At 31.8% G+C, this 20609-nt stretch overlaps 1 pseudogene; it reads left to right on the top strand.

Annotated features, from left to right (window-relative positions):
- Positions 1-2662: 2662 nt before the first annotated feature.
- Positions 2663-18901, top strand: LOC139887748 (histone acetyltransferase type B catalytic subunit-like; annotated as a pseudogene).
- Positions 18902-20609: the final 1708 nt, after the last annotated feature.

Raw genomic sequence — 20609 nt, 5'->3', positions numbered from 1 at the left:
TTAATGATCAGACGGTTGTGTTAGAGCTTCCGACAAAGTTGACAAGAATACACTACGTATGAGACGCAACTGGTTCCGTTGAGTGATTTGAGGGTGGACCTAAATCAAAAGTTAGTTGAAGAACCGGTTAGGATTGTCGATAGAAAGGTAACAAAGTTAAGAAAGAAGGAGATCCATATGGTGCTTGTTGAGTGGAAACATATTTTAGGATCGAACCTTACGTGGGAGACCGAAGAGCTGATGAAGGCTCGTTATTCACGTATGTTTGACCATGACCAGATTCCCAGGACAGAATTTTCTTAAGGGGGTGAATTTGTAACATCCTCAGATGAGGCTTAGATGTAAGATGACCTTTTTACTCTTAGGCATAATTGTGTGATTATTTATGCCTTTATTTTAATTAAATGTTTAGTGTTATTTTATTATGTGGTTAAGACCAGTTTGTGATAAGGGTCACAGAACAGGTTTGTTTATTTAATTTGAACTCTGTTATGGTTGTCAAATTAAGTACGAAAGTTATCAGATAACTAGATAACTGGTAAATACCCGTGAGTGATGGGATATTATATTTAACACAAATATATAAGCTAGTCATCAGCTATTTCTTGAAGTTTCTTGAAATTTCGCACACACCGTACCTTAACTCTCATCTCTTGAAAACCCTAAAATCTTAATCTCGTTCTTAGATTTGCAATTGTGTTACAAGGATTTTTACTACTGATTTCATGATTATTTCAAGGTAACAATCCACGGTTTTCAGAATCAAATTGATTGATTTATGTGTTTTTTAAGTTAGGTTTTGTCAAAGTAGATTTTGAGTCAAATCTAGCTATTTTGGTGTTGCTGATGCTTAAAATTAAAGGGTTTAAGTGCCTAAACATTTTTCTAACCTGTTGTATGTGGATTTTGGGTCAAAAACAAGTCTGGAAACTAGATTGAATGACTTTGGTTCGAAACGCGTTAGTTTCTGCTACTGCTGCTCAATGAACACAACTGTACGGATGCAGTGAAGTTTGTGCAACCGGGCCGTGGGCTTATAACCGTACGGATGGGCTTGTAATCATACAGATGCATGTGCAACCGTAAGGATGTAGATCAGTAATGCATTGTTCTTTAATTTGGCTGTTTTCTAGCCGTAAGGATGTAGACTTTTAGTGGCACTTTTGATACTGATTTGATGTATTGTGCTGTCTCGTGTTAATGAACAGACACTAACTTGATTTGCCTTATGTTCAGCTGATAAGGATAAGGAAGCAGCTCAGTGATAGATTATCTGAGCTAGTTGTTGGTATTCAGTGAGTGGGTCTGTCTCCGAATAGAATATTAAGTAGCTAACACGCTACTTGTTCAGACTCTTTATTATTATGTTTATGTTCAATATGATTGCCATGTGTAGTTAGATATTTCCATGCTACTTAGGACGATTGCATGACTGATTATCTGTGATTTTATGTGCGCACTGTTAGTTGGACAAAAACCGAGACGGTAAGTTCGGGAACCCACCGAGGCGGCAAGGTAGGGTTTGTGTGAGGTCGACCATGGTAGCCTAGTCGGGTCAAGACGTTACTGTCTATTCAGTATAACATAGAAGGACGCATGTGTTGCGTCTGGACGGTTATGTAGTGGATTTAGTAAAGCAGACTATCAGTAGACTGTAGGCTGATCAGCTAAGTCGTGTGCTCGTACAAGCCGTCGATCCTCATATTGGCAGTTGTTGTTATATGCTATTTCAGGACGTTAGCATATTTGTGACTCTTGCATATTCAGTTACTTATGCTTGGTCTTTTAGATAGTGTCCATTCACTTAGCAGTTGTGCTAATTTCCCCAAATTTCCAACCATTGCAGGTTCAGGTACTGCTGGTTGGAAGGGTGTTACGGACGGGTTGAAGATATGTTTGACTATGACCTTAACTATGATGTTTTCTTACTTTGTATTGTTTTCATGTAACACCGCTGTTATGAAAAGTTGTAATGGATGATAACTAAGTTGATTTCTTAGTTATGGTTTGTAAACATCAACTAAGGTTATTTTGGTAATTATGCATATACTTCCGCCGTGATAAATAAAAATCAGGGTATTACAACTTGGTATCTGAGCGTAGTTTAGCAGCAAGTACGTGCGTGTATTTGTTCCTAAACCTTGAGTTAAGTCAAACATGTCCGTGGGGTGGGGGTAAGTGATATTTTATACTACATCTAAAGTCATGAACACCATGTACGTATCGCAAAAAAAAAAAAAAAAGTTGAACTTTTACTAAAGGGGCTTTCCGAAAATTTGAACTCGGGACCTCTCGTACCCAAAGCAAGAATCATACCACTAGACCGAACCTCCAAATTGATTTCTTATACAGATAAATGAATTATCGAAAACCACGAGGGTTGTGGTATAATGGTTGAGGGTCAATCCTTTCATAGTGGAGGTCATGAGTTCGATTTGGATTTGGATATGTAGGTTAATAAAATAAAAGATACAATAATAAGAAAAAAGTAAATAAATTATCGAAATAAGGAGTCGTTCCGTGTAAAGAATTTGTCTTGACTCTTATATGCGCACTTAACTCCACTCCACTCCACGCCCGGACTGTAGCACACAAATTACTTCCATTTCCCACGTTTCTAAAACGTTTCCCGCTTCTCATCGAATCCCTAATTTCACAAAAAATGGGAACGAAGCATCAATTATCTGACACCACCGTTTACGATCCTAAAAGGCGACTAGTTGAATCATCATTTTCTTGTTTTCCGTCTATAGATGAAGGAGTTCAACCGAATGACTGCCTCAAAATACATTTTGGTATATTTTTTTTTTATTACATCCAGCTAATTATAACGTTTGATACTCAGAATTTTTATTATTCTAGAGCGTATTGGGTTTTATTTACAGAAATGTGCTCAAATTAGTGGTAGCTAGTTGCAGGCTTAACACTGTGTCTGTACATGTTGTTGTTGAGTAAGTGTTGTTTATTTACTTTTTTTATTAGCTCGAATTGAGATCTTAAGGATGCGGGCACAAGTGGCATGGCTCTTTTACACACGTACATTTACAGTGGTTAATTTGAGGTTTTTAATACTCAAGTTTGAAGTTGGAACTTTTATTTCTTAGTATTTAGCACAATGATTATCTAGGGATAATATAATTAGTTTTAGTGAAACATGGTAGGAGTTGTATTATAAGTGAGTTTTTATAGTTTTTGTGCAAGTAACTAATTTATATACTCTATTTTTCATTCATATTTTCTCGGACACAGTTATTTTGAAATCCTGATTTGTTATGAAATCGTTTTTAAGTTTGTTTGTTGATTTATTATTATACTCTGTATTACATGGAATGCAAACGTGAGTGTAAGGTACATGTAAAATAGTTCTAGACTCCTAGTCATTTTACTTGTTTATTTCTATGTGAATCATGTTTTCTCAATCACTGTTTGCTTCCTTTTGCTCTGATGATAACATGTTATTTTGTTTACATACATACATATATATATATATATATATATATATATATATATATATATATATATATATATATATATATATATATATATATATATATATATATATATATATATATTGTAGTGTCTAGAGAATATGAAGTGGGATCTCCATACAGCTTTCACATTGAACCTGTTGACTTAAGTGTTTTCTTGAAATACAATGGAAAAATATACGGCTACCAAGGGTTAAAGGTATTGTCTCTAGGGTCTTTAACGGAAAAAAAGGTATTGTTGCAAGAGCATATGTTATGGATTATTTACGACGACATGTGTGAGGCACATGCGGTCATAAATGATCCATAACAACATATTCCAAAAATCTTAATGGCATAGAAATATAGATGTTTATCATCGATAATCATTCTCTGAATATATTCATATTGTTCATTATCATGGTGCTCCGTGAAAAACAAATCTGCATCTGTTTGCATACTGATGTATGAGATTCAAAAATTTATATGGCCATAAATTACTGCAGATCACTGTTTGGATCAGTAGCATATCATTTCAAGCATATGCTGATATTTCTTTAGAGAGCACTACTGATGTAAGTACCTCTTTTGTACACCATGTGTTTTGAAATTCTAAAATATTCTTTTACTCTTCGATGATAGTTTCTGAACTTGTGTATTTAATTGTGTACCTTTTCAATGGTTGATATCATATGTCACATGTAAAGGCTGAAAAAGGAATCACAAATCTTAATAAAGATTTTCTTAAGGTAATTATCAAGTACTTATCTTTTGGTTTTTTTTATACGTTGGATGTTATAGCCTAGTTACTCGTACAGTCGTATATATGTTAGTTGGGTCAAAAGTTCCAGTATTCTCTTTTGACGTGTCTTGTATCTTTGATGCACAAAACCTCTAAAAAATATAATTTTATTGTTCTAAGACAATTATTTTTGTAATACTATTATTATTTGACTCTATTACATTTAAAATTCCGTACAAAAGTATCTTTAGTCAACCTGATGAGACTTTTTAGTAACCCACCCATTTCCCTCTTACTTGATACTCTTTTGTAAGCAATAGTTCAATGTTGATTACTATTTATTTTTTTCTGTCTGGCAGATCATATTTGGACAGAATCTTGTTGAGTCAAAAGATGAATTCATCAAAACATTTTCCACTGAGCGTCATTATGTCAAGTATGAATTCCTCGTTAAACTTTCAATTATTTGTTTTATTTTGTAACACCCCGTCAAACTGCGGCTTGACGTGGCGTGAGACCAAGAGGTCAGAGTCTGATCTTTGTACTCAATATGCTTTAATCTTTAGTTTTCATGCTTGACCTCTAGCATTTCTTTTATTGCGGAAGCGTAGGTAAAGTAGATTACATGAGAATAACATGCTAAAAAGTCAACACAAAGGTTGAGTGAATCATAGGTTTAAGTAGTATAAAGCATAGATCACAAGATTTGTTTTCATTCTCGCAAGCATCGTTAATAAGTTTAAAAAGATTCTATAAGTTTTAGCACCCAGTAACTAAGTTTAACGCATGTATAAAGTACCCCTATTTTTAAATACACTTAACCAATGTGTACTAACTCAAATAATATACGCCCGTTTTGTGCTAACGCGACTAGCCCGGACAGAGATGTCAAGCCCTATGGATCCATATACTTCTATTCGCGTCCACCAATTAATAAAATGGTAGTTACTAGTTACCAAAGCTAAGGGATTTTCGGTTATAACTCAGCATAGAATGTAAGTTTAGTACCTGTATCTACGTTGTAAAATAAAAAAGACATGTATTCACACCCCGAAAACAGTTTATAAAACAGTTAAAAAGTTGAGGCTATGACTCACCTTTTGAGCACAGTAACAGTGTGATAGCAAAGAGCAGCGGTGGTCTAAAGTTGTCAACCTATCATCATTAGGTTTAACTTAGTCGGATCATCACTGTCATCATCTTTTTAGTTATTCATTTGTGATGTATATATATATATATATATATATATATATATATATATATATATATATATATATATATATATATATATATATATATATATATAATCATTGTTCATTTTTAAGAAATTCTCAATTCACGTGTTTACTATCCTCACAGTTTAGATGTTATACAACTTAAATGATTCTCATTGCTATCAAGCAAGTCAATGGACAGCCAGATGTAACCGGGGTCTATGACTCTTGATCCGACTTTAAGCCGTGACATTCGAGATCCACAACCTTATCCCAACTAGCAACCTAGACACCATCAATGACCGTAAGTAGCGGTGAGACTCGTGAAAGTCATACGTTATCCTTTTGTGATTATAGTTCCACGTTGTATATTATACGCTCGTATAATACACCTGTCTTTTGTATAACTTTCATATGTGTGTATAGGAATCTACACTTAGTAAGTTTTATATGCATTACAATATAAGTTACATAATTATTTATACGTATAATTAGTAAGTTTTAATACCTTATATAAAAGTATTATAATAATAGCTATAATATATTTTAATTATATTATATTAATTAATAACTTAGATAAGATTTTATCTAATAACCTTTTATCATTATCTCTAATAATATTATATAATACTTATTCTGTTAAGATCGTATTTATCGTGTTACTTATAGGTATTCGTATTAACGATAATAGTTTAGATAATTATATGTAATATTATTAGATAGTGAACCTTATCCTTTATCTTTTATTACATTTAAGTAGTTTATTCCATATTTATATATATATATATATATATATATATATATATATATATATATATATATATATATATATATATATATATATATATATATATATATACGATACATATATATATCATTATATTTTTATTGTTTTGTATTATCGAATTTATTTAATAATCTTATCATGTAAATCATTAAAATACAAGTATTGATTTATTATCAAGCTTATTATGAACCATGCATACATATAAATGTTTCGACACATACATATATATTCTATATACATACGCATACATATATATACATGCATGCATGCATAATATATACACATACACATATACATGATATATATACATACATATAAAAAATTCTTGTGTACCAATTCTTTCAAGCTTTTAATCAAGTTCATGTTTATATGTATTCAACCATATTCCAGTGTTTATAATCATAATATTCATGTTCATAACCAAAATAATAAAAGTATATAAATTTAAAAGTTAGGGTTAAGTTTTATATCAAAAAGAGAACGAGAAAGATGGTGTTGAAGGTGGCGGCAACTAGCTGCGGTGGTTGGCGGTTCACGGATGCAAACGGCAGCAGCCTAGCGGCGGTGGTGGTGAAATCGGAAAAATCCGATGGTGGTGGTGGTTTGGTATGTGAGCCGAAATCAAGAGGAGAAAAAGAGAGTTTGTGAGGTTTAATGTGTAGGTTATGAGCGGTATTTATAGTGGGCTAGGGAACATTCTGGAAACAAGAGTTTGGATAGGAATACAATTCGTTTAGGATAAAGTTTATCTAAATTTTGAATTTTAGTATTTATCTTATTTTATTATCTAAATTTTAGTTATTTATTATTATTATTATTATTTCTACTAGCCAATTTTAAAAATAACATATATATATATATATATATATATATATATATATATATATATATATATATATATATATATATATATTTCGGTTTTATTAAATATATATTTTTGATTTTTACTAATATAATAAATGCGCACTCTAGTCCCTGCACATTTTATTCGCGTTTGTTTCTTCGTTAAATATTTATATTGATGATGACCCTAGTCCAAGAAGTTTTGGTAATTTCAATTACCTTTTAGTCACGTTGGTTTCACAGAACCAAAAAATTCTCGATTTTCATAACTGGGTTAGTTTTAAAGTCGGCTTAGGACATTTTCTAAGTTTTAAGTTTGAGTTCGTTAAATTCTTTCACGATTGTTAACTAAATACAAAAGAAAAAGTTGGGTTGTTATAAATTTTTTTGTTTTCTTGATACTTGTTTATTATCACGGATCTACGGTCTCAAGTGGAAAAATACCACCAGGGGCTAGCAAGAATTTGAATGCGGACTGTTCTGAGCTGGAAGTATGTTTCACACCTACTGATTAATTTTTTGCAATCTTAAATTTCAGAAACATGGTCTTTTTTGGATTGAATTCTGACGCTTTATGTCAACTTGTTTTTCTTGTTTTACATTATTAAATTTCAGAAACATGGTCTTTTTTCCACTGGAAGAGTGTGTGTGTGTGCGCGCGCATTATTAAAGTTCGTGTTGAGGACATATATATGCATCAATTGTACTGTAGGTTGGTACCCCTCCTTCTTCTTTTCATTAATGGTAATATCAAGCTATTCTCACCCATTGAATACATCATATAATGTTGCAAACTTTCTTGCTGATTTAAAGCTTAATCTAGTTTAAGTTGGTTGCATCTCTGTGTATCAGGTAGCAATCCCGTTTATGTCACTGATCATAACTCGGAGATCTATCTTTTAGTTAATAAGAAAAGGGATCAAAATTAGGATAATCCAGTAAAATTGCTTGGTTTTGTAGCTCTTTATCGGTTCTTTCACTACCCTGACAACCATAGCATGAGACTTAGTCAAGTATATACCCTTTAGACAAGTTTTAAGAACACATTTTCGTTAAACATACACAATTTTTTATTTTCGGTTTCTTATAGGAGGCAATATTGGCGGGTTGCTGGTCTATATTGGCAACCAATTATAATTTCTGGTTAGGTTGCAAGATGGGTGGTTTGAGAAACAGGTCAAAGTGGGGGTTTAGATCAGCGTAGGGATCAATTATTTTTTGGATGTTTCTTCTGTAAAATCCCACTTATTTAAATGTTATTTGGACTTGTGAGTGACATATACTGGTATTGAAAGGACCCATTCATATACATTATATACGATTCACAATAGTTGATTTCATCGCGAGATATTTGACCTCTATATGATACATTTTACAAACATTGCATTCGTTTTTAAAAGATAAACTTTCTTTACATCGAAAATTGACAGACATGCATACCCTTTCATAATATCCATTATCCAAACTATAATTGACTTAATAATAATCTTGATGAACTCAATGACTCGAATGCAACTTCTTTCAAAATGTATGCCATGAAAGACTTCAAGTAATGTCTTTAAAATGAGCTAATGCACAGCGGAAGATTTCTTTAACACCTGAGAATAAACATGCTTTAAAGTGTCAACCAAAAGGTTGGTGAGTTCATTAGTTTATCATAATCATTCATTTCCATCGTTTTAATAGACCACAAGAATTTCATTTCCAGTTCTCATAAATATACGTCCCATGCATAGAGACAAAAATCATTCATATGGAATGAATACCTGGTAACCGACATTAACAAGATGCATATAAGAATATCCCCTATCATTCTGGGAAATCCTTCGGACATGATAAAAACAACATCGAAGTACTAAAGCATCCGATACTTTGGATGGGGTTCGTTAGGCCCAATAGATCTATCTTTAGGATTCGAGTCAATTAGGCGTGCACTAATTCTCAAAATTAGTGATGTTCCTTAATTCTTAGGTTACCAAGCAAAAAGGGGCATATTCGGCTTCGATCATTCAACCATATAATGTAGTTTCGATTACTTGTGTCTATTTCGTAAAACATTTATAAAAATTGCGCATGTATTCTCAGCCCAAAAATATAAACGTCATTGAACAAGTGCAAGGTTGGCCTCGGATTCACGAAAGTATCAATATTGAGATTCAATATTGCAGGAAAGTACGTAGACGCAACAGAGATGATAAACACTAGTTTGATCTCATGAGCATACCCCCGAACATTACCCATAACCTCCACAGCTATAACCCATAATTTCCTTAGCTCTATCCCGCTCATAAAACCCGTTTTGAAATAATTCGCTCATGACACCGTCGTAATATTTTATGTATAATTCTAATAATAATAATACTTCTAATAAGATTAATAATAAGAATATTAATCTTAATAATAATAATAATTTGAATAATAATAAAAATATTACGGAGTATATATTTGATCAGATAGACAATCGACGATCGATTTATATAGAATAAATATAATAATATAATAATATTAATATATTAATATAATATATATATATATATATATATAAACGTGTTAAAATAGTTAAAAATAGTGAAAAACAGTGAAAAACAGTAAAGCCGCCTCAATTATGTAAACATTACGCTTTTCGCGTAAAGTTTACAAATTCTGCGTAATGTTTTGAAAAATTACGCGTTTCGCGTAGATGCATACGTGATCCGCGTATGGTGTCTTCACGAAAGTTGTAGATTTTTGAATTATGGTCGTTTGGACACCAGAATCACCCTTTTTCGAGTCAGTATGATTTAGTTATGATTTTTCTCGTACAATTGCGCAGGTTTAGTGATTTCCATCATTTTAACTTGAAATCTTGAGATGAAATGTTATAGTCTTTTGGTGCTCATTAGAAATCTTTATTTTATCTTTATTTTTATTTTCATATCATTGAAAAAAAAATTTATAATCAAATTCTATTATATCGAAAAAAAAATGTTTTCGTACGTTTGAAACTAAATCAAATAATACTATAAGGTTTAGTTTTTCAAACTACTTATATTCAAAATCATTTTATTCAAAGGTTTAAATAATAGAAATTGTTATATCATAAAACATTTTCATTTCATAAAGTAAAATCATCTAATATATAAGTCATAATGGTTTCCAGTTTTTACTTACAGTTTATTCGTGAATCGTAGGGTTAATTCCAATGGACAATTAAACGTATGAAATCGTTTTAAATCAACATATCCATTTGCTTATTTTGTCGACATCCATTTACATTTCATGGTCTTACTATTAATTTTATGAAAGTTAAATAATTAACTTATTAAGAGTCACGAGAAAGTTATTGTAAAGCACGCAATGAAAATTAAGCAGGAATCTCTACTAACTTTTGTCCAGTTACCGTTAATTGACACTTTTGTTCTTACTTGTAAATCATTTTACCAATCATTCCGAATACCGTTAAAAAGGAAATGTTTCCTAAGTCAAAGTGGACCTTTCAACAGAGACTCGTAATCATAATTCAATGTATCTGACAAATCAATCATTTGATATTATCTTCTAATTCCATCGATAATCATATTGAAACAAATACGTTCACGTAAAGTATTATACTTTTAATACTTTGTTAACGTTCTCAAGTTATAATATATATACATATACATACATATATATATTCATATTCAATTATATAATGGTTCGTGATCATCGGAATTTGGTCGAGGTTAAATGAGTGTATGAACACAGTTTAAAATTCTTGAGATTCAACTTACAAACTTTGCTTATCGTGTCGGGAATATATAAAGATTAAAGTTTAAATTTGGTCAGAAATTTCCGAGTTGTCACAGTACCTACCCGTTAATGAAATTTCTTCCCGAAATTTGATTGGGGTGGTCATGGCTAACAATAAGTATGTTATCATGACGTATATAAGCTGAAGATTAGGGTTTTATCATCATTGAGTAATATGAATAAAACCATTTGATGTTGTGAAGAGTACGAGTGAAGTTATCACCAAAAGAGTGAATTGAGTAGGTATAGATTCGTCATATCTTTTAACGTAGATAGGGTTAATTTTCAAGTTCAAGAGATTTGGAGAAAATCTTTGTAATAAGATTTGATTCTCCGGTAATCAAGGAAATTAGGATCCGCTTTAAATGCGATTATCCATTTTGATTGCTCTGTCAGATATTTTCATATAAATCCTCCTCCTTCATTTCCTTACAACTCACACCTTCTATTCTTCCTCCCTCAACTCATTTTTTTCTTTAAAGTATTCGTCAATATGCTCCATCCAGTTCTGATTCTCGATATACTTCTAACCTTCATATCAGTCAATCTTCTTTTTCATCTACCATCGGAAGAATTTATTTACTTCTACTATACTCTTGGGTTTATAGCGTTTCTAGTTCTCCCGTGTCTTTATATTGCTATATGCATCGACATATACGGTTTATAATTTCTGGGTGGTTGTTGGGTTTTATATCTTCCCTTATATTTTGATGTCCCTGCTTATGTCTTCCATAATCATTGTCATCTCCAGTTATTGCTTCCTTTTATTTGCTGCGATTTATACCCAGTTTTTGTTTCGGGGCTTTGTCCTTTCGTTTCTTCTTCTTGTGATTAAGCACCGCTTGTAATGGTACAGAATTCGAAGATATGAATTTTGGAATGAACATTGTTAATGTTCTAGGAAGGAAATTGTAATGGCACGATCTTGACTTGTTAAATTACCAGAATACCTCGGAAAAAAACCGAATCATCAAGATATATTTTCTTGATATTTTAGAGATTAAGTAGAATACAAGAGTCGTGTAACATGGCACATGATGATGTTATGATCTGTGTATCATCACATTCCATTTAAAAACTCAGCATGACTTACTCTAATATAATCACGTTGATCAAGTGTCATTATATTATACTAACCATGCTTCAGTTCCCAACATTACTTCAAAACATTCATAATTTAAACTCGACGGTTTCAGAATTTAGAAACTAAAACAGTTTCCTTTATGATGATACATATAACGCGAGGAGATAAATGATTTCTGATAAGAATAGCTATGAAAATATCTTCAGAAATATGGAGGATCTTTATAATGAAAGATACAATGATATCTTAGAATTTCTAATATCAGAGGATGATGAAGAATATTGTTCGCAGGGGTTTAGAGTCAGGAGCAAGGTATTCGTTAATGACTTCAGCAGGTACTGAATCATTTGGATTTTTTGAAGTCAGGTTCAGTCTTTGTGATTTGTCCACAGCCTCCTTCATACTTTGCTCAATCCAGTTTCCAGTTCCAAGACTTCTCTTTTTCTGCGCTTTGCCAGCACACTGATTCATTATCATCAAACTTTTACTGTTAAAGTTGTTTATAGTTTTTGCTGTTTCATCAGCATTTTTCCATTTTCGGATAACCAATTCGTAGTTTGGAGTGTTTTTCAGAAACTTCACATTCAAATCAAGTCCAGAAGATAGACATTATATATACACATATAACTGTTAGCGTAGACATGCTGCGAGATTTCAAAATACTGATTGCTAATTTCCGATGATTTGTTTGGCAATTCTCGTTACAAGATACGAATGAGTAAATGATGAGGTTTCGGTAAATATAATGATTCTTCGGAAGGTCAAAGATTAGTGAAGTTGTGAATAAGTTTATTGCTAATGTGGTGGAACATGAAAGGTTCTCCGGTAACAAAAAGGGTAATCATATATATCAAGATTATGATAAGGCTACTCCGAATGAAAAATCGAAGTTGTCTTGCTGGAGTTGTAATAGAAGTTGCTACTTTGAAAAGGAATTGCAAAGGTATTTTTGCTAATAAATGCCAAAGAATCTGACACGGATATGTGTTGAATTATGACTTTGGTTTCGAGAGCTTTTTAAGTACATAACTGTGGGTAATATGTGGTTGGATCATCATCTCGATTGCTTCTTATTTGAAGTGTCTTCAGAAATTTTCGAAGGGTTTGAACACAGATTGTAATCGTTAATATACATTTGATGTTCTAACACAGTTTTGAAGTCAAAGTATATCTTTGAAAGATGTGGGAATCTAAAAGTGATGGTACCAGTTATATCTTGAATTGAATTATGAGGTTTCAAAATCAGAATATGTAATTGAGTTTGAATGAGTATGGTTGTTTTGATATCTATGAAGAATGTATATTATTGTGAAAGTAGGAAGTATAGTTGATAATTTGCTTAATCAGATTCGAAGAATGTAATATATTAATTGTGAATATATATATATATATATATATATATATATATATATATATATATATATATATATATATATATATATATATATATATATATATATATATATATATATATATATATATATATATATATATATATATATATATATATATATATATATATATATCGGGTATTACCTACCTGTTAAAAAAATTTCACAATTAATATTTTGTACAAAAGAATTTTATTACAGTCTTTATGAAAATATATATGTATATATTCTCTTCAGATGTAACACATTTTAATGAGTTAATACTAAATTAAACTCATTCGATTTACAGTTGGAACTAGAATTGAATAATCCCTTGAAGGCTTTAGAGATTACATAAGTATTTCTTCAATAATATTGAAATTATGAGTCAATACTTCGTTATTTGTTGAGGCGTGATGTTGGTTTTCGTTAAATTCTTGTGAACTTCGCAAGGTACAAATGATGTTATCTGAAAAGTTTCGGTTACCTCGATGATGAAAGTAAAAAATCAAATATATATTTGATTTATTATGAATTGGAATTTGTTGAATTGTGACAGAGATTGTAGTTAACGCTGGTTAAGTTACGGCCGAAGGACGTACATTATTGCATATTTGTAATATGAATTAACCGAGTAGTTAAGATTCACACACAATAGTTTAGCACGGAAAGATTTATTTTTATTTCAAAAAATATATATATATATATATATATATATATATATATATATATATATATATATATATATATATATATAAAATATAAATATAATTTCTTCAGATGGAATGAGTTAATTCTTCATAACTCGCTGATACAATATACGCGTTATTGATTCGTAATGATGTCCACAGTGATTCTTGAACTGACGGAGTTTGTGATGTTACAGGTGTTGTTGATTCTGATGTTGGCTGTACTGACGATGCTGGTGACGCTGATGGTACTGTTGATGCTGTTTGTAAAACAAGTTTAGCTTGTTAATCACACACTATTTTTGTCAGGGTTTCTACTCTTCCTTCTATCATTTTGGTTCGCTTAATTGATTTATGGTTAGGGCTAGATTAGATAATCTCTAAGACTTTAGAGATTACATAATCGCCGCAGAATGTTTCTTCAATGAAGTTATGAATTAATACTTCGTCAGTTATTGTTGTTGGTATTCCTTGGTATCTATGGTGCGTATGACGTTGATTCTCGTGGGACAGATTGTGAAGTTTGAGGTTTACGGCGCGGTTGTGGTTGGAGGTGGTAATGGTACTGTTGGCATTGATGATGGTGGTACTGGTTTTGCTGCTGATGCTGCTGATGGTGTTTGTAATCTTTGTACCATATTCTCCAAAGTCACTACCCGAGCGCGAAGCTCGTTGACTTCTTCTATTACACCGGGGTGATTGTCAGTTTGGACGAGCGGATAAATAAAATCTAGAATTTGATGTAGTATATAATCGTGACGAGATACTCTGGAAATGAGGGAGAAAATGGTGTTTCGGACAGGTTCGCCGGTAAGTGCTTCAGGTTCTTCGCCAAGAGGGCAATGTGGTGGATGGAAGGGATCACCTTCTTCTTGTCTCCAATGATTGAGAAGGCTACGAACCCATCCCCAATTCATCCAAAATAGATGATGGCTGATTGGTTGATCCATTCCGGTCACACTGCTTTCGGAGCTTGAATGGGATTCCATTTCGGAATCCGAGTGACTTGAACTGATGACGAATTCCATTTCATACGATTGGATAAAGGATTTTTCGATATGAAATGATTTTGGTTAACGGATGGTATTCTAATTACATAGAATATCCATATATAGAACAAAAGATTTCGTAAATTACGGAGAAATTTACGGAATATATCTGGCAAAGTTTAAAGTAATAGATACGATAAGATATGATTTAGCAGATACGCTAAGATATAAATATTGTCTATACACTATTCATGCAATCAATGCAGTAAGACGTGTCTAGACTAAGAATGATAAGCAGGTAATTTCACAAGGATGATAAGTAGGTAATTTTTGACACAAAATGATAAGCAAAACTTTTGACATGCAGACACGGTCGAATTCCAGACTCACTAATGCATCCTAACAACTTATCAGTTAGACACACTAATGCAGACCTGGTTCGCTAAGACCACCGCTCTGATACCAACTGAAAGACAGTTGGGGACAACCACCGTCCCACCCAGTGCCTTCCCAGCTAACCGCCTGGTGACCACTGAGTGTACCTCAGATACTGATTTTAGGGCCTACCACTCGACTACTGCCAACCCTCATAAGGGATCGCAAGGAGTAAGAGCCAATGCTTCGTCACAGGTAACACTGTGAGAATCTCCTTTACGACTAACCCGCCACACATGGACGGCGTTATACCAGCTCTGATGCCAACTGAAAGGATCCGTTCATATACATTATAAACGATTCACAATAGTTGATTTCATCGCGAGGTATTTGACTTCTATATGATATATTTTACAAACATTGCATTCGTTTTTAAAAGATAAACTTTCTTTACATCGAATATTGACAGACATGCATACCCTTTCATAATATCCATTATCCAAACTATAATTGACTTAATAATAATCTTGATGAACTCAATGACTCGAATGCAACTTCTTTCGAAATGTATGCCATGAAAGACTTCAAGTAATGTCTTTAAAATGAGCTAATGCACAGCGGAAGATTTCTTTAACACCTGAGAATAAACATGCTTTAAAGTGTCAACCAAAAGGTTGGTGAGTTCATTAGTTTATCATAATCATTCATTTCCATCATTTTAATAGACCACAAAAATTTCATTTTCAGTTCTCATAAATATACGTCCCATGCATAGAGACAAAAATCATTCATATGGAATGAACACCTGGTAACCGACATTAACAAGATGCATATAAGAATATCCCCTATCATTCCGGGAAATCCTTCGGACATGATAAAAACAACATCGAAGTACTAAAGCATCTGGTACTTTGGATGGGGTTCGTTAGGCCCAATAGATCTATCTTTAGGATTCGCGTCAATTAGGCATGCACTAATTCTCAAAATTAGTGATGTTCCCTAATTCTTAGGTTACCAAGCAAAAAGTGGCATATTCGGCTTCGATCATTCAACCATATAATGCAGTTTCAATTACTTGTGTCTATTTCGTAAAACATTTATAAAAATTGCGCATGTATTCTCAGCCCAAAAATATAAAGGGTAAAAAGGCAAATGAAACTCACCATACTGTATTTCGTAGTAAAATACATATAACATCATTGAACAAGTATAAGGTTGGCCTCGGATTCACGAACGTATCAATATTGAGATTCAATATTGCAGGAAAGTACGTAGACGCAACGGAGATGATAAACACTAGTTTGATCTCATGAGCATACCCCCGAACATTACCCATAACCTCCATAGCTATAACCCATAATTTCCTTAGCTCTATCCCGCTCATAAAACCTGTTTTGAAATAATTCGCTCATGACGCCGTCGTAATATTTTATGTATAATTCTAATAATAATAATACTTCTAATAAGATTAATAATAAGAATATTAATCTTAATAATAATAATAATTTGAATAATAATAAAAATATTACGGAGTATATATGTGATCAGGTTGATAGATGGAATGATGAATGAATCGACGATCGATTTATATAGAATAAATATAATAATATAAATATATTAATATAATATATATAAACGTGTTAAAATAGTTAAAATAGTGAAAAACAGTGAAAAACAGTAAAGCCGCCTCAATTATGTAAACATTACGCGTTTCGCGTAAAGTTTACAAATTCTGCGTAATGTTTTGAAAAATTACGCGTTTCAAGTAGATGGATACGCGATCTGCGTATGGTTTCTTCACGAAAGTTGTAGATTTTTGAGTTACGGTCGTTTGGACACCAGAATCACCCTTTTTCGAGTCAGTATGATTTAGTTATGATTTTTCTCGTGCAAGTGCGCAGGTTTAGTTATTTCCATCATTTTAACTTGAAATCTTGAGATGAAATGTTATAGTCTTTTGGTGCTCATTAGAAATCTTTATTTTATCTTTATTTTTATTTTCATATCATTGAAAAAAATATTTTATAATCGAATTCTATTATATCGAAAAAAAATGTTTTCGTACTTTTGAAACTAAATCAAATAATACTATAAGGTTTAGTTTTCCAAAACTACTTATATTCAAAATCATTTTATTCAAAGGTTTAAATAATAGAAATTGTTGTATCATAAAACATTTTCATTTCATAAAGTAAAATCATCTAATATATAAGTCATAATGGTTTCCAGTTTTTACTTACAGTTTATTCGTGAATCGTAGGGTTAAGTCCAATGGACAATTAAACGTATGAAATCATTTTAAATCAACATATCCATTTGCTTATTTTGTCGACATCCATTTACATTTCATGTTCTTACTATTAATTTTATGAAAGTTAAATAATTAACTTATCAAGAGTCACGAGAAAGTTATTGTAAAGCACGCATTGAAAATTAAGCATGAATCTCTACTAACTTTTGTCCAGTTACCGTTAATTGACACTTTTGTTCTTACTTATAAATCACTTTACCAATCATTCCGAATACCGTTAAAAAGGAAAGGTTTCCTAAGTCAAAGTGGACCTTTCAACAGAGACTCGTAATCATAATTCAATGTATCTGACAAATCAATCATTTGATATTATCTTCTAATTCCATCGATAATCATATTGAAACAAATACGTTCACGTAAAGTATTATACTTTTAATACTTTGTTAAAGTTCTCAAGTTATAATATATATACATATACATACATATATATATATATATATATATATATCCATATTCAATTATATAATGGTTCGTGAATCGTCGGAATTTGGTCGAGGTTAAATGAGTGCATGAACACAGTTTAAAATTCTTGAGATTCAACTTACAAACTTTGCTTATCATGTCGGGAATATATAAAGATTAAAGTTTAAATTTGGTCGGAAATTTCCGGGTTGTCACAGGTATTTCCTCTATACCAACGCAAGGTTTACAGAGGCTATCTTCTTGACGCACTCTCAAATATGATAGTTTCATTAGACAAAGTGTATGACTTCACAATTGAAGAGCCACCGGAATCATTGCAACACGTAAGGGCTTGTATTGATATTTCGCGTATACTTGCATTGAAATCAATTCAGCCTTCACAAAACTCAGTCGTCGCTTATTTAATGGAAGAAAACTTGGCTAAAGGAACCACCATTGCCCAATTTCGCCCCCATCCAATATCATTGAACAAGTGAGAAAAACTCTTAAAATCAACAAGAAACAGTTTCTAAAATGCTAGGAGATTCTAATTTACATAGCTCTTGACCCCATTGATAAGCATCTTAAGAAATTCAAGATCGTTGTGTTGGACCTTATCAGGGCTACGGGTAAAGATACAGGTGCAAGTCTGAAACAGGTGATTGACATCCCAACCGAGTTTACTAAATCATCATTTGTGATGTTTAAGAAGACGACGACGAGATGGTGATGAATCAAATGAGGATGAAAAAAGTGAGGATGATAAGATCAAAGAAGAGGAACAGCTACAGATGCTTGTTAATGAAAGGTTTGAAGCTATAAAGTTGGTTGCACAAAAATTCTTTGTTAAGAGCCCTTGAAAAATTATGAATGCTGGTTGTCGTATTACAGTGACAATTATTATACATACATATATCAACAAAAAGTGCTTGATGTAGTTTTATGTTTTAGAGAATTGTCGTTTTAATGGCCACCTATGATTCCAACATAAATACAAAATACCCCCCAAAGAATGTTAAAATGACACATTTTGAGGGGTTACATATGTAAAATTATTATTTTAATAAAAAAATTCAAACAAACTCCACCCAAATATTTAACCGGTCATATCTTCCCACTCGTCGCGCATTAAATTTTTCCGACTCACCGTATAACTCGAAATAATTTTACGAACACAACGCAACTAGCCATACGCGAAACAGACGTTTTTCAAAAAAAGCTAAAAAAATCCTATCTTTCATACACATACATACACGTATAATAAAGAACCCAAACTAACTACACCATATTCATGGTTCCGTTTCCCTTTTTTACTCAATCTTCCCGGAGTTCAAAACGTGCAAGCCATTAGATACACTGGGTACTAACCACGTGTATCCAAACACACACGTAAGAAAGTGTTTTTAATTCTATAAATATGCAACTCGAAAGGCCCGCAGCATCGCGCAAGCCAATTTTACTAGTTATCACAATATTTGATGGTTATAGACCTCTTTAGATGTTTTAGTTATTGTCTCATGAGCTTGCAAACGTTATCACTTAAATGGTTACCTGGTAGGCGGTGTCCCAATAAAAATAGTTTTATATTGGTTACTTATTTATTTACAAATGTGTGATTTCTCGTTGCCATTTATTTACAAATGTGTGATTTTCGAATTGTGTAATGCAGTTTAAATTGATTGAGGGAATTCCTTTTAGTTTTAGTAAATATTTATTGGTAATGGTCTTATAGAAAACGAGTTTAAGACGTGCAAAATTTGTGGGTTTTTGAAATGATTTGCATTTTATAAGTGGGACAAAATTTGTTATGTTGATACTAATGTATTCCGATATGACTTCAATTTCAATTTGTCAAATAAGTAAGATGAATTAAGAGATAGATATTGCTAGACAATACTAGTAATATATTAGTGTAAATAGTAACAATACTCGTATTAATAAATTGCAGAGGATAATAATCGAAAGTAGGATAATAAGAATTAAGTAGTTTTTGAGCGAATGATTTCAGAATTTAGTTTTTACTTATACATAGAGATCATTATGAACAAAATGTAATCAAATCAATGTCAAGGATGATTGAAATATCACAAATATGTTATAATAATAATAATAATAATAATAATAATAATAATAATAATAATAATAATAATAATAATAATAATAATAATAATAATATAGATATGGATAGTCAATTTTGGTGTATACATATAGTCAATTTTGGTACATAAAGTATGTATTTTTATATTGAAATTTTAGGCTATAAATACTCATGAATGCAAGCATTAAACTTGCACAATTTCTCACACTTACAAAGTGTTTCTTTCTTTCTCTCCATTATCATATTTGTTCTTACACTTCATTATTAGTATTCTTAATCAAGAATCAAACAATTAAAGGTAGTTATAAGCCTACTGAATTATAACATAAGAAATAAACCACTAAAGGTAGTTATAAGCCTACTGAATTATAACACGTTATCAGCACGAAGTGCTCCGTATAATCAAGGTTTATCTAAGTAAGCACAAGTCACTAATCAAGGTAAGAAATTATTTAACGATATCTTCTATT

This window comes from Rutidosis leptorrhynchoides, chromosome 2, assembly GCF_046630445.1.
Source record: "Rutidosis leptorrhynchoides isolate AG116_Rl617_1_P2 chromosome 2, CSIRO_AGI_Rlap_v1, whole genome shotgun sequence".
Taxonomy (NCBI): domain Eukaryota; kingdom Viridiplantae; phylum Streptophyta; class Magnoliopsida; order Asterales; family Asteraceae; genus Rutidosis; species Rutidosis leptorrhynchoides.
Note: the sequence above shows the minus strand (reverse complement) of the source record. Positions and strands in the feature narration are given on the sequence as shown.